Consider the following 15,859-nt stretch of genomic DNA (forward strand, 5'->3'; position numbering starts at 1 on the left):
AATATAGTATATACATAAAGCAGTAACAATTTACAACCAGCTTACTAATTTCTTGGGAAAGTTCTTTGAAAGTTCATTGGCTAGCTAGGTGTGAGGTGCACACCATTAATCCCAGCAGTCAGGGGGCAGAGGCAGGCAAGTTAGACTGGTCTACATATGGAGTTCCAAGACAGCAAGGGCTACATAGAAATAGAGAGAACCTGCCTCACACAAACAAAAATAAAATAAAAGCGAGGGGAAAATAAAGTTAATTGGAATCATATTGAGTAGATACAGTAACTTGGAAAGATATAATGTCTGTGAGATATTCATTTTTCATATTCATAAGCATGATAATATAGTTCTCTCTTTATTTAGGTCAGCAGTGTCTTTCTTAGAAGGAGGCTAATTTGTTACTCTAACATCTTTAGAAAGTTGTGGTTTCCATGTTTTAGTCACCTGGATTAGGACCTCTCTCACCTGCAAGCCTGGTTCTTCTTTCCTTGAAAAAGCCAATATTTAACAGTTTGCTGTTTGGAGTGTGCACTTAGCCTTTAAGGGCTGAACAATCTCTCCAGCTCTTTTTTTTTTTTTTTTCTTTCTTTCTTAACAGAGCACAAGCAAACTTCCTCCCCACATCCCTCCTCACTTACAATCCATCTTTTGTTTGCTTTGTCTTTTGGAGATAGGGTCTCCGGAGCCCTGGCTGGCCTGGAACTTGATATGTAGACTAGACTGGTCTCGGGACTTAAAGAGCCACCTTGGGCTCCGGTGTACTAGGCTTGAGCCACTACGCTTGGACCCACAATCTTCTCTCTGTCTCTGTCTCTCTCGGCAAATCTTAAAGGTCTTAATGTTTATTTGATGTTGTTTATTAAGCTTATTCACACAACGCTTTATCTTTTATTCTTTGCTGTTATTTGAAACAAAGGCTCGTGTCTTAGCTGTTCTTGGCAGAGGAAGAGCTTTGTGATTGCTTAGAGGTCGTCGGTGAGGAGGGAGAAAAGAAGAAGGGAGAAGACGAAGAGAAAGATAAAAGAAAAGAAAAAGAAGCAAAAGAGGAAGAAAACATCCCTTCGTTTGAACTTCCCTTAACATTATTGTATACGTTCTCGTTCTCCTCGTTAGTATAGTGGTGAGTATCCCCGCCTGTCACGCGGGAGACCGGGGTTCGATTCCCCGACGGGGAGTCTGGACACATGTGGCTTTTTGTTTCTATTTTGGGACACAAAAGGTCAGGTCCGTCTGGTGGTCACCAAATGAGCTATATCTGAGGCTGCGATTTTTGCAATTGTTTTAAATCAGATCACAACACACAGTCTGATTAGGACAGCCCGTATGGCCTTTCTGAGAGGAATGTGCATCTCAGCAGGGTTCATCTATTTCAGTACCCTCCCCAGGATTCCCAATTTGAGAGAGAGTTGGAAATAGCAGTATTTCCTATGAGACCATATACTCTCCCATAACAATAAAAAAAGCACAAAGAGAGTTCATTTTGTGTTGGTTAACAACTATGCCTGAACATGAGGCACGGCCTAAAATGTAGTTGATTTTCCTTCTCAATAGGAGGTACCAATTGCAAATAGCCTCAGGGTTAGGGTTGGGACTTTGTGTTCACTTCATCCTGGGATTGTGTCTGGATTGAATTTGTTCAGACCTTGTGTATGCTCTAACAGAATCATAAAACTTGTTAGGATTTTAGACCATCAACAGTTCTTTGCAGGGTGGTTGTATGATACATGAAGAATTCTGAAATCAAAAGACAAAAGTTTTGTTTTTTTTTTTTTGTGAACAGGACCAAACTGATCCTGCTTCTAGCGTAAGAAACTCTCCTATACTAAACAAAGGCGCATAAAACAACCATAATGCTGAATAATTCAACTTGAATGCTGAATAATTCAATTGTTTGTTTGTTTTTCCTTTTTATGACCACAATTGTAAACTTCCGAGAGCCCACAAATCATTCAAGGTGGAAGATATAACTGAGTAAAGGTAGACCGGGTTTTGATTTCTATAATGATAATTAATTTATTCTGATTAAATTCGCCAAAGTCAAAATTGATTTTTGTTGCTTGAACAGGAACTCAAAGCCTGGACCCTTGGAATAAAAACTCAACACCCTGCCAGTTCCCAGGTTTTCGAAGCATGCTTCTGTTCATCTGAGAAACAATTTAATTCCGTAAGTAATTTAAGTTTCTGGGAAGAGCTGAAAGACTCCTTGGCTTTGGGTACTACCAAGGGTCTTACAAAAGTCTGGCTTGGCTACCTGTTTTATCTCAACACCTCCACACTATACTTACATTAAATGGTCAAGAAAAATAATTTTTGTGACTGAAGGATAGAGATTATCCCAAGAATTAATGATTGCAGAAGCGAGGTCATCAGAGACCCCTGGAGATCGGGCTGCCTTGCCAGCTTGTAGGTAGAACAAGGAGGAAGAGATTGTGCTTAGAAATGTTGGAGCAACTGGGGATAATCCTCAAGAGAATCAAAGGATGGGAAAAGAGGAAGCTGCCATCATTCTAGGTGTTTTTCTTGCACTTACAGACACCAAAGCCATGGTTTTTTTTAGAGCTTTGGTTTTTTGTTTTTAATTTGTTTATTTCATTTAGACTCACTCTCTAACTTATTAAGAACTGGATGGACTAGTTAACCTAAGCTAGTTTTTTTTCCGGTCCTTCAATAATCATTCATTCATGAACCATAGTTTAAATACCTGTAGTATCAAAAGTCATAGGCAAAGGTGACATCAGAAAAGATGGGAAGAGCCTGGTTCTATTTTCCAGGGGTTCATTTGATTGGCTGATTTAGAAATATGATCCATTCACCTCCCCCATAAGTGTAGACAAGTCTTATAACAGACTATAGATATTCTTACTTAAAGGAACAATAAATAGCCTTTAAATCACTGGTTCTCAACCTTCCTAATTCTACCACCTTATAATGCAGTTCTTGTTGTGGTAACCCCCAACCATAAAATTATTATTTCATTGCTACTATCATTCTAACTTTGCTACAGTTATGAATCATAATGTAACTATCTGATATGCAGGATATTTGATATTTGACCCATGTGAAAGAGTGTTTCAACCCTAAGGGGTTGAGACCCACAGGTTGAGAACCACTTCTTTAAAAGATTCTAGATATAACTTGATGTTTGATAGTTCTGTTCGAACCGTTCTGAACTTCTATGATACAGTAGTTAGGCCTTGTCAAAGGTTTTTTCAGGACTTTCAAGATGGCTTAATAGTTTGTAAAGGTGCTTACCACTAAGCTCGGGAACACGAGTTCCATCTCTGGAACCTAAGTGAAGGAAGAGAAAAACCAGTTCCCACGGCTATCCTCCAACACCCACATGTGTGTGCAAACTTCAAAAAGAGATAATTTTGAAATATCTTCTAAGAAAGCCTGCCTCCCATGCTGGGGGAGGAAATGCTACCTCAAAAACATACTCCAAACGTTGTTTCATTGATGAGGATTCCAAATAAGATTTCCTATTTCTAAACATTTGTCTTGTGCTGTTGTGAACGCATTAGGTGACAAACTGTGATCCAATATCATAGGACGGCCCTAGTCTGGGGTAGAACCAAGTTTGCTGTGTGTAAATAATGATACTAAATATCTGCATGTGGATTACATCCTTTGCTGTTCATTATTATCAATCATATTACAGATTAAGCTGATGGCTCCCTTTTCCCTCTGGTGTCCCTCACACCAGTGCTGCTCTGTCACTACTCTCACCACCCCCTACCTAGAGTATTACAATGTTCTGACGTAGAGTGTGAATCACATCCTGCTTGCTCGGACTTTAATTCATCCTTGCTACTAATCTACACTATGCTGTAATGGTAGTTAAGTTCGGGTTAGATCAGGAAGTTACACAGAAGGAAAGGGCAACAACGGACTCTCCTTTGACCTCTGTCCACTCAGAGACGTCTGTAGCAAGCAGCGCAGTAGCTGATTTACAGTGAGTTTCTACAATGCTAGAAGGCCTCCCCTGTGAAAAGCAAGCAGAAACACTGGATCAAAGGTCTCAGCGAGATACCGGAGTGGGAAGAGGAAACAAATGGGGCGAGGGTAGGAAGAAGACAGGGGACAGAAGAGAGACTGGAACAGACACTGTTACTAGGAATGATCACGCCTTACTCAGTTCATTCCGTTCATCCATGTCAGATATCACAGGCCTTCAGTTCACATCCCCTTTCCCAGATCGTCAAATAAAGTTAGGGATATCAAAATCTGTAGAAGAGAAGTGACAAGAGTATCAGGATCAGGGTGGAAAATGCCAACGAGAAGGGGCAATAAAGCTGCGAATTTCATTGCCAGAAAGAGAGAGCGCTACCGGATTGGCCGAAGTGCTACTGGGTTCTTAGAACTCTTGCCTCGGATTCAAGAAATTTCACATCATAGCACCGACTCCGGCACTCGGATCCAGGATATCCTAACTGCAAACCACAGCCTCCCAGGGAAGGGCTGTCCAAGTGTGTGTCACTTCCCTACTTTCCCCTCCTCCTACCACTCTCTCCCCACAGTTTCACTTCTTATTTTCAGTAGGTTCAAACCTTCCATTCCAGTACCCTGGGTACAACTAGGATCTGGCTCATTTTCTTAACAATCGATTATTCCGACAGGCTAGAGCGTGTGTCAGGATGGCCGAGTGGTCTAAGGCGCCAGACTCAAGCGTTCGCTTCCTCTACTGAGGGTTCTGGTCTCCGTGTGGAGGCGTGGGTTCGAATCCCACTTCTGACACAGTTGCTTTTTATTATTATTATCATCTTGCACCTTTCGTAATGAAATCTCTGTTTTGCTGATTGTATCAGCTAGGAAAGACTTTCTTTAATTCCGTTTTCTGACTTTGAGCCATCTAGCTTTTTTTTTTTTTTTTAACACGATATTTTGACCCGTTGTTTTTCTGTCTTGTGCCCTTGAACTCAAGCTAACCCTTTTGCCTCAGCTATCTATACAGCTGGAAATGTCTTTAATATGCTTTGGTTTCTTAGTGTTTAGTTCTGATTATTCCTTCTGGCCATTTGTTACAGTTTTGCACATGATCGATTCAATCACATAATTCATCAGTTCTGAGTTCCTTCTTGTCCGGGTGTGTGTGTGTGTGTGTGTGTGTGTGTGTTGCATTCTTTCAATTGACTTCCATTTGATTTTAGGCAACGCTGGCTGATATGTGGGGGTGCCCCGCTATTTTGTGGGTTTTCGCTCTCTTATTTATAGACTGTTCCACCCCTCTGTCTGTCCTTCTTAAGTCTCATTTATTTTCTTCTGTCGTTGTGCTGTTTTGGTGAAGACTGTGCTAAACTTCTTTTAGATTATGATAAACTCTGGGTTTAGGGTGTAACTTAAGGGCAGAGCCCCCGCCCAGAATACTGGAGGCTCTGGGTTCTAACCCCAGCACAGAAAAATAAATCTTGAGTTGCTTATCTCCAACAGCCTTGAGTGCTGGCAGCTTTCTCCTCTGAGGCTGTTACATCTTTATTGTGGACCAATCATAATCTCAGGAGTTTGTTTCTTGAGAACGTGACAGATATCTGAGGTAGCTGAGGGAGAAGAGCCTTCCTCATTGTATAATTCGAATGTTAAGTTCTCCTGTCCGCATTGCACATTTGTATCTTCCAACTGTTTCAGTCTTGCTCAACTTAACTTTCCGTGTGCTCTTTTGCCACATTAAGCTGCAAGACTCTTCGTCTTAGTCTCTTAGGAGTGAGAGAACTTAGGGGGTCTAGCTGTTCTTATGTTCCGATTTCAAGTTTTTCTTCAGCACACAGTGCATTTTGATCTTGTAACTGTATCTTCTGGTATTATTCAGGTTGTTTCTACATCTATTACTGTTCATTTATCCTGTCCATATTGTTCATTAATTATATGAGGGCCGTTCCTGACTATACAAATGGGTACCTTACAAAGGCTGATGATCTCATCCTTTGTATTGCCAGCAATGAGGAACCTTTCAGACAATCAGAATGCCTGAGGTGGAGCTGTGGTCTTATTGTATGGCACAGACTACGGTCTAAACAAGCGTTCTCACTCTGTGGGTCGCGACCCCTTTGGCAATCCTTGATATCCAAGAGTATATAGCAACCCTTGAGACACTCAGATTCCAGTCTTGACAAGCCCCGCCCACACTTAGGAGTGTAGCATCCTTATTCTGAGCACATCTCTTAGAGAATGAGCTTAACTTACTTCAAAACCTTTTCCTAATACATTCCAATTTTGTTCATAAAACAAAATGTGAGGTGTTTAATAGAATAGTATAACCAATCTATGGAATATTACACGCTTTAGATGAAGAATGAGATGCCACCACATATTAAACTATATCACAACACAGAAAATAACAGTATGTGTTTATGTATATATCTATTTGATGCCTATACAATGCATATTCCTAGAAATATTACCTAAAATCTATGTCGCATATTTATTAAACATGTATATAATATGTAAATTTCTAGGAAGATGCACAGGATACTTTAAACAAACAAGGCACCAGTCCGGGGAATTAAGGAAGTGGTGTTCTAGAATGAAAAAAAAAAAGATATATCATTCACTTAGGGTGATGTGAGAACTTCCATGGCTCCTTGTTTTAAGTCACAATCTATTACAGACATAAAAGCATATTGAATTTTGATTAAGCTTTTAGGATGAAACATTTGTGCTGCCAAGGAACTTTTTCTAAGGCAAAGAGCGTTCTGGAATTTGAGCAGGTAGAAAGCAGACATTGTAAACAAACGGTGAAGGAAAAAGAGAAAAACTAAGTATATAATATAATACAATATAATATAGAATAAGTTTCACAGCTTTCAAGGGACACTTTAGACCTTTTGAGTTCTTATTCTCGCTCACTCAGTGGCAGCGTTTGGGAGAATTAAGTAATGATGATGCTAGGAGCAGAAAGCAGACAAAACTGCATTGCTTTGATTGCAAGGTCAGACACCTCTCACAGGCAAAATACCGTCGACTCTGGCGGGACTCGAACCCGCAACCTTTGAATCTCTCAATCATGCTAGAAGTCCAATGCGCTATCCATTGCGCCACAGAGCCCACCTGTAACTTTCTTCCTTCCTAAGGCTTCTCAGTACTTTCTTGTGTATCAATGCACTGTTTTCTATGAACGGTATTTCCTGTTTCTGTAATACTTCACACAAAAATGTGCAACAAACAAGATGCGCGATCCTCAACACAACTTTCTGTCCCGGGTGTATTCCACCAGAAATGTCTGACCAGAGATTCATTTCAACTTTCTGGATTTGATGGCACAAGTTTGTAACCTCAACAATTTAAAAACCGAGGCAGAAGGATTTCCTCGAGTTCCAGTCCATCCTGGGCTATACAATAGTGAGGCCATGTCTCAATAAAACAAAAACAAAACAAAGTAAAACAAAGAAAATCAACACAAAGACAAAATTCTTATCTCATTTAGTCTGGCCTCTTTAGTTCCAAGTCAGATCATTCCTTTTGCTAAAGAGAGATCCAAAGTCCTTTAACTCGTGCCGGCGCCCAACCAAGTCCTCCCTTTTTTGGAGTTTTGGAGCTTCGAGATTTTCTTTCTTTCTTTCTTTCTTTCTTTCTTTCTTTCTTTCTTTCTTTTTTTCTTGTGTTGCGTCTGAGTTCTTTAGAAAAGGCCGATTCTCGGGTTTAGTACACGGAGCCCTGGTGGTGATGTTCCGTTGTGTTCTGGCAGCTCTGGAAATCTCCAGGCTTTTCTCCTGGAAGTTTTTGGTGGTGGTGGTGGTGGTGGTGGTGGTGGTGGTGGTGGTGGTGGTGGCTGAGATGAGATGCTCCTACGGAAGCACATCACTGTAGTGTTCACGTGCTCTTCCCGCAAATTAATTTAGAATAAAAATTGGTGGAGCACCCGAATTTGAAGTCAGATAACTAAGTTTCGGGATCCGTGTCCAATCTCGTCTCTCTACTTTGGGGTCGCACGACAGGCGACTGAGCTTTTCTACAAGATACCCTTCCCTCTCCGCGGCTCTTGCTGCTTCGTCCACTCTTTTCTTCATCTTCTGGACCTGTTGCCTACCTCTCCTGCTGACTTCCCTCTACTTTCCAACTGATGGCAGGAAAGGTCTAGGAAGTAACTGGAACGTGGATAATAGAATACGCAAGAGTGAGAATTAGAAGAAAGCCAGAGAATGCTGTGTGGTCCCGAAGCAGTCGTAGTACACTTCCCTCACTTTTTACTTCCCGGATCTGTAATATAGTAACTCTTAATTAAGGACTTTCAACTATTTTGATTACAGACTGAGAAGACAAAGGTAGATTATAAAAGGACAAAAAGATACTTACTAGGTTAGAGGGTAGTGGGGTTTGTGGTTTGTTTGTTTGTTTGTTTGTTTTGTAAATATGTTAGTTAATTTTGCTTAGGGTCTCTTGACTCTTGGATGAGGGGTCCGGTCCCTAACGTTTACTTGGTCTTCTATCCTGCTTCGGGCTCAGTACTCACAAGTGCCTAGGATTTGTATAGAGCTCTGGCTACTTGTGACCTAAGGCTTCGAATAAATCGCAGGGGGATGACTTTTGCATTAAGCCTATTTTAAAGTAAAATTCAATTAGGAAAAGAAACTGCTGAGTTGGCTGTTTCTAGCGATTTCGGTAGCTTCTGGAAAGTGAAGCGCGAAGGCGTTTGCAAAGGCCTTCTTGGGAAAGCGAGAGGAAGGCTGCGGTACGTACTTGGGAACTGAGGACACTTGGCCGCAGCGTTGTTTACATCCTGAAGTCCGCTACGCAGCGTGGTTTAGCGAGGAGGCTATGTACCTGAAAGTTCTAGCAGAAGAATGATCCCATCCGGGCTTCGAAACTACTCACAAGGCCTGGATGTACGTTTCCAGTTTCGCGGACTTGCCCCACTACCCTTTTGCCACTGGCACGAGATGACAAGTTTACGAACAAAGGGATTTTTCGGAGCATTTTTCAGTCTCGTGCTCCTGTAGAGCAAGCACCTACAAGCCGACATCCGACCTGAGCAAAGTCCCTTACTTTAGAGAGAAAGGCATAAAGTTCCAGCTGTAGTCGTGGCCGAGTGGTTAAGGCGATGGACTAGAAATCCATTGGGGTCTCCCCGCGCAGGTTCGAATCCTGCCGACTACGTCATGGTCTGTTTTAGTCTAGGTGTAATGCCAGGTGGGTAAGCTATGGTGTGAGTTGGCAAAAATTCCTGGAAGAGGAAGGTGGTAAAGAGTATGAGAACCTTCTTTACTGAACTTGACTTCAGCTTCGTGGAATTTCCTTGCTTCCTACTCTACAATGTTGAGGTCGCATGGGGAGGACAGGACTCAAAAAGGACTCACTGATAGAAAGAGATTTGTTTTTTTTTTGATTTGTTGTCTAGAGCACAGAATTAACCCTAGAGACAACGAAAAGTATTTTATGGCTGAAGTTGTACACGTAGGAAGAGAGAGGGAGGGAGAGAGAAAGACAGAGACCGAGAGGGAAATCTCCCAGGGGCATTTGGGTGAGTGGGTGGGTGGACTACGACTGTGTTTCTAGGTATTAAAGTACATGAAAAACATTCGCTCCAACTCTAGAATATCCGAGAACTACTTGAAGCAGACAAAATAAACAAATTCCTGAAGGTTTTCTTCGAAAGGATGTCACCAGTAGATATATTCTTTGTTTTGTTTTGTTTTTGTTTTTCATGTTACTCACTCTGTAGACCAGTCTAGCCTTGAACTCAGAAATCTGCTTGTCTCTGCCTCCCAAATGCTGGGATTAAAGTCGTGTGCCACCACTGCTGCCCGGCATATATTCTTTTTTTTTTTTTTTTTTTTTTTTTTTTTTTACTTTGAAAACGGGGTGTGGTAGCACACTCCTGTACTCCCAGATCTTCGGTGGAGGCACTATGAGTATAGGGAGTTCAAAGACAAATGTAGCCACAAGGTAGTGGAAGAGCAGTCTGAACTAGATACTGTCACAAACAGAAATTCAGACTTCGATTACCTAGCACCCTATCGATCATTGATTAGTCATAGTGGAGAAAGAGGTTTATTGTGAGGTTCCATGGTGTAATGGTTAGCACTCTGGACTCTGAATCCAGCGACCCGAGTTCAAATCTCGGTGGGACCTTAGTAGCTATTTTTACTCTAGATTTAGTCGTTATTTCTACCTGTCCTGTCTCTCCTCTTGCCTCCTTCCTATACTCTGTAAACGATCTATATAACTGTGTACATTGTGTCTACTGTAAAATCCTGCAGGCCCAGACCCCACTGCAATGGTCAATTTCAATGAAGTATGAATTTCCAACCTGAGGAAGAAACGCTCTACTGAAACTAGGAAGTAAACCAAGAGCTAGTTAAATGTAAAGCTTGCCTACCATGCCCTCTATGTGCAACTCTGTAGATAAATAATAAATAAAATTACCAATAAAATGAGACCATACACTTGAAACAAGATCTTATTTTCTGTGCACACTAAATAGACTGAAAAAAAATACTGTTCATAACAAGTTTCTCCTCTACAAATGACCTGCAGCTGAATGGTTTCTCCCTCTCCCTGCAACAACCACAGAAAATAGTTTATATGTGTGTATAAAGCACAGCAAGATGAATAAACAGGTGCACTAAACAAATCATTGAAAATTTTAAATTAACTGACTGTAAGTAAGAAAACATAGAGGCCTTGTTATAATTTGGGATTTTCTACAGAGGCTGAAGGAATGGGAACATTTTGGGAACTCCAAAGTCGTATTTCTTGCCGGGTTTGGTGGCGCACGCTTTTAATCCCAGCACTTGGGAGACAGAGGCAGGCGAGTTTCTGAGTTCGAGGCCAGCCTGGTCTACAAAGTGAGTCCCAGGACAGCCAGAGAAACCCTGTCTCAAAAAACCAAAAAAAAAAAAAAAAAAAAAAGGCATTCTCCCCCTACTTGATGACTATTATTACTCAAAACATAGTAACCATTCCTCTTTATCAGCTAAAATGGGGGCATTCGATGAGCATGTCTCCATTAATTTTAACTTTTCCTCACTCTAGTCTGTCCACAAATGAGATTAATAAATGATTCACCTGATTTCGGATACCTTCCAATTTGGAGCAGAGCCTTCCTCCCTTCAACCCTCTCCAAGTCATTTAATTAAAGTAATAGTGTAGATCTGGTGATTTCTAGCCCCACCACACCCTTTATATGACACAAGTTTGTACTCCATTAGCATGTGTCCACCCTTGTTATGACTATAGAATAGCCTGCATGAAAGCATCGCCACTGTCCACAGAGTTACATTCTGTTTTGGAGTTCAGACGCAGGTGTTTGGGTTGGCTATGTTCCACAGTTCATGGTACCATTTTCAGTTTATGTAAAAAATCCCTGACTGGCCTCATTCCGTATGCAACCTAGGCAGACCTTGCAATTGAAGTGAGCGTCCTGCTTCTGGCTCCTAGGTACTGGATCACAAGTGTGCACCATCACTCCTTTCTCTCAATTGGCTCTTCTTTATTCTCACAATGGACTATCTCTAATTGTTCCAAAGTCTGTATGAAACATGTTTAATGTTTACACTCATAACCGAATATACTACTTCCTACAAACCGTATATTAATGTGACTTTTCTTTTCTATGATGATAAATTTGTTATATGTTTCATTCTGCTTCTGTAATAGTTACTTATTTTCTTTCTTTTTCACATTTATCCATAAGGTTAAATTTAGATCCAATCCTTTAAATACTATATAATACTTTGTTTGGCACAAAATGCATCCTAACTGCATTTAAAATCCTTGACGCTCTTAGTTTCCTTAAGTGTCCTACAGGTTGGTCTCCTCTCCCTCAGAGCTGAATGGCTTACCCAGCACCAGGGTGCTTGTGTCATAACTTGCTTCCTAACTAGTTCTTTCAGGATCACAGCCAAATAATTTGACAAAAAACATTTTCTGGAGGTCACACAACTTTAATTCCAGCACTCAGGGGAGAGAGGCAAGGCTACACAGTAAGACTGCCTCTCAAAAAGAAGAAGAAGAAGAAGAAGAAGGAGGAGGAGGAGGAGGAGGAGGAGGAGGAGGAGGAGGAGGAGGAGGAGGAGGAGGAGGAGAAAAGAAGAAAGGAAGAAAGGAAGGAAGAAAGGAAAAAAGAAAGAAAGAAAGAAAGAAAGAAAGAAAGAAAGAAAGAAAGAAAGAAAGAAAGAAAGAAGAAAAGAAAGGAAGGAAGGAAGAAGAAAAAGAAGAAGAAGCAGCAAAGCAAAAAGCTTCTAATATTGAACAGCTACACTCCATGTCTTCCTTCCAGATGTTGCAGTGGTTATATGCTCACACTCTAGAGCCATGCTCTCAGCTCTTCGGCGACAGTGCGACTGCGGGCTTTTCACTCAGAGTTTGTTCTCACTCTCTCTTCCCAGAAATGTGGAATCATCTTTATTTCCTCTGGACAAAAACTAAATGCATACGCTTCAGAGATTCTTTGTTCTCAGGATACGGTGGTCTCCTCAATGTGATAAGCCAAGTAGGAAGGGCTGGATCAGTTCTGAATCTCCAGGTAGAAAAGTGAGGTATTTTCTCCTAATGTAAAACTAGAAAGAACTAATACTTCCTCTTCCTTCCTTTCCTACGAGGTCTCGCTGTAGTTTATGCTAGTCTAGAACTCACTGTGTTGCCCAGGGTGGACTTGAACTCACAGGAATTCTTCTGCCTCAATTCCACCCCACACAGTAGTGCTATAATTATAGGTATAGATCACTACAGTTTCTTTTCTTCCATTTTTTTTTCTCCTTCTTTTCATCATGTTGATGGAGAAACTACAACTTCTCCATCTGTCTGGCTAAAATACCCTCTACTTATATCTCCTTTAAGTTATGAAAAGAGTAAATTGTTTTCAGTGACAGATACGAGGGGGCTGAGAAAGTCCAAAGTCAGGGGACTCTTTGTGGACTAAAAAAGCAGCTTGATAGAAAGCAGATGACAGACTCCCTGGACTAATAATTGATATTTTCTATATAAAAGCACTGTCACCTCCAAAGATCTCATGGGCAGTGCTATGAGCCCAATCCCCAAACCACTCAAAGACCTCTAGCTGCACAGCATTGCTCTGCAGCCTGTCACTAGAGGGCAAGGCTAGAGAGCCAGACCAGACTGGGGCTGAGTGAGGGCTACTGAGCAGAAAACACCCAGACAGCTTTCCTGACGTAGGACTTAGAGTCCACTTAAAGGACGTTCAGCCTCTGAATGTCTTACCATCTCAGACATAGCTTTGTTTCTTGTTGTCTTCCCCTCTACAGTCCTCCTGACTTGTGAAATGAATTATAGTGTATGGATATACAAACCAGAAAGCATGGAGAGCCTTTGAAATAGTAGTTTGTGGCTGTTGTGTGATACTATTCCTGGGGAGACATGGACAAATGTCTACTTACCACAGCATGAATGACAGCTCTGGAAATCTGGGAACCTGGAACTAGCTGTACAACTTGGAAGTAGCTCATCAGGCTCTTGCAGGCAGCACAGATGGTTGGAACCTCTTTTAGGGTCTATTTTCTCCCAGGCCTGTCTGAGACTCTTCTAGGCAACTCAGCTTACATAAGAAAATCTTTCAGCAGGCCTTACTTATGCTTATAACTAGGCTTGAGGAGGACCTACCATATCTGTTCAGTTTAAGCACTTCCTAAAGTCTTTGAGAGGTTTACTTCCTGAGCCAACGAGCTTCCCTGCAGGTTACAATGTTCCACCTTCCTCTAGAATATCCTGTGTCTTGAGTGATTGCCTCTAAGATGAGATTCACTACAAAAAGTCCTTGAAAAATGAGATTTGATATTCAGCATTTGAAGTACCCCATAAAGCTTATTGGGAGTCTTCAAATAACATGATAGTTTGGGAATATTTCACAATTCCTTCACAATTCCATGAAGGAACTGTGAAATCTGGGTTCATAATTCTATCTAGAAACCTTTAGTTTACCGCGTCATTGTGTGTCATTGAGCAGAATGAATGGAGAAAATAGGCACGTGGCACAGGCCTGTAACCCTAGCTCCTGTGAGGCAGGGGCAGAAGGCTTTCAGTGAGCTTCAAGGCCAGGGTAGCAACTCAGCTCAGTGGTAGAGCACTTGCCTAGCATGCTTAAGAATCTAGGTTAAATCATCAATGCTAGTATAGAATTAATATGCCTTCTCAGTGAGAAATCACTCCAGCGCTGAGAGATTAATAAAGCAAACTAAGAACAGTGCACAAGTGGTTTGGGCTCCAGACACAGAAATCTCGGTCATCTTATATGGTTTTACAGCCTCAAGTTCCATGTTGAGCAACTAAGCCTATTGCACAAAGACAGGAAAAATTCCAAGGTTTGGTTGTTCGTACAAGTCGGGAGATTTACAGTCAATAACAAAAAACATTGTTGTTATCTAGAGACAGACCAGGGCAGCTTTTGCCAGGCTGTTAACCAGGGTCATTCTGTCTGCCTGGTGGAATTACACTGATAATAAAACTGGGGATGCACTTTTAAACTCCTCTTCGTGTAATTTAATGTTTTTAATCAAATTCAAAGTAGGATCCTACTTTGTGACATCATTGTTCTCAGTTTCTACTACATCAGTACCAGGAGGAGATATTATGAAACTCAGGTCTTCAAACATGTTTCTCTCTCAATATGGAGCTCAGCTCGTCTCAAGGAAACAAGGCTACTTTGGCCTTCCAAGTGTTGCTATTGTTAATGTTAAAGTGACTCCAAGGAAATGACAAACCTGTTCTAATCCAAAGATTTAACGAAGTCAACAACGTACTTTTTAATTCATTGAACTTAACTGGGTGCTGGTAAAACCGTAGTCGGCAGGATTCGAACCTGCGCGGGGAAACCCCAATGGATTTCAAGTCCATCGCCTTAACCACTCGGCCACGACTACCTTTCCTCTAAACACCTAAAGTGTTAGGATAAAGAAATAGATAGATACGGCTTGTAAAGAACTCTAGTAGTAAAGAATTTCTTAGAGTACTTAGAAAAACACAAGAACCGCATATTCCGTTGCAAGACAGAGAAGGCCTCCCGGAAGCTGAACCCCTCGCTACTGATGCGTTCTCTGGGATCCGCACAGAGGCGTCTGCAGTTCCAAGTCCACTCAAAGTAGCTTTAGGGTAGATCTGCCAAATGCAAGGAACTAGGAGAATGAAGAAGCGGGAGGGAGGGATCGACAGGATAAACCTACAATTCCTGGGGCCATTAGACTACAGAGGGGATGGGGTGCTGGGAAGAAGGGGCTACTTGTGTTCTCAGATCTCCTGAAGTATTTACTCACTGTAGGTATCACTACGTCCCCAGACTCTGGAGCCCAGTAGAGGAAGGAACTCCGTGTAGAATTTCTGAGGATTTTGAATGTGAGCGCGCTTCTCTGTCTTGCCTAAGAAAAGGACAAATGACTAAAGAAAGACACGCCAACTTCAATAAGTCAAGTGAAAATAACAGTGCTGATTTCTTATGTGTCGGAGACTTGGGCGGTTGTTAGAATCGGATCATATGAGAAACTGGCATAATTTTATTTTACCTCTCTTCACAGACAAGTTAGAAATTTTGTATCCTGTGCTTCACCTCATAATTCCGAGGAATGAAGGTGGTTCTCTGGAATATATATGTTTAAATAGTAAATTAGGAGAAGTGACCTCCGTGACCCACAACACAGGGAAGCTTTCTCCACCTGCTTCACCCCCCCTCCTTTTTTGTTTGTTTGTTTGTTTGTTTGTTTCCTGTGTTGCTTAGGTTTTAGAATAGGGCTAACTATAGTAGTCTGGCCTTGAATTTGCTATGTAGTAGAGTATGCTCTTCAACTGTATGTTAGGGTCTTCGGAGGCCAGAAAAGGTTATTGGATTTGGTTGCTGCGGCCAAGGTTATAGGCCGGGGAGAGCTGCTGGCTTGGATGCTGGAAACCAATCTCAGATTCTCTGGAAGAGCAGCGGCTCTTTAGCTGT

The 15,859-nt window shown here is 41.5% G+C and overlaps 1 long non-coding RNA gene and 6 other non-coding genes across 7 annotated transcripts; 5 read left to right on the forward strand and 2 right to left on the reverse strand.

Moving 5' to 3' along the window:
• The first annotated feature begins 713 nt into the window (after positions 1-713).
• On the forward strand, positions 714-2,143 carry Gm40831. The gene is made up of 3 exons (XR_873164.3): positions 714-1,114; positions 1,930-1,971; positions 2,060-2,143. It is a non-coding gene; the product is annotated as a predicted gene, 40831 (long non-coding RNA).
• Positions 1,098-1,169, forward strand: n-TDgtc11. Its single transcript has one exon. It is a non-coding gene; the product is annotated as a tRNA-Asp (tRNA).
• A 2,479-nt stretch (positions 2,144-4,622) lies between the features above and the next one.
• n-TLcaa2 lies at positions 4,623-4,728 on the forward strand. The gene is made up of 2 exons: positions 4,623-4,660; positions 4,683-4,728. It is a non-coding gene; the product is annotated as a tRNA-Leu (tRNA).
• A 2,218-nt stretch (positions 4,729-6,946) lies between these two features.
• Positions 6,947-7,032, reverse strand: n-TRtct3. Its single transcript is given in 2 exon segments — positions 6,947-6,982; positions 6,996-7,032. It is a non-coding gene; the product is annotated as a tRNA-Arg (tRNA).
• A 1,967-nt stretch (positions 7,033-8,999) lies between these two features.
• Positions 9,000-9,081, forward strand: n-TSaga5. Its single transcript has one exon. It is a non-coding gene; the product is annotated as a tRNA-Ser (tRNA).
• Positions 9,082-9,984: 903 nt separating this feature from the next.
• On the forward strand, positions 9,985-10,056 carry n-TQctg10. Its single transcript has one exon. It is a non-coding gene; the product is annotated as a tRNA-Gln (tRNA).
• Positions 10,057-14,719: 4,663 nt separating this feature from the next.
• Positions 14,720-14,801, reverse strand: n-TStga2. The gene has a single exon. It is a non-coding gene; the product is annotated as a tRNA-Ser (tRNA).
• Between the last annotated feature and the right edge of the window lie 1,058 nt (positions 14,802-15,859).

This window comes from Mus musculus, chromosome 13, assembly GCF_000001635.26.
Source record: "Mus musculus strain C57BL/6J chromosome 13, GRCm38.p6 C57BL/6J".
Classification (NCBI taxonomy): domain Eukaryota; kingdom Metazoa; phylum Chordata; class Mammalia; order Rodentia; family Muridae; genus Mus; species Mus musculus.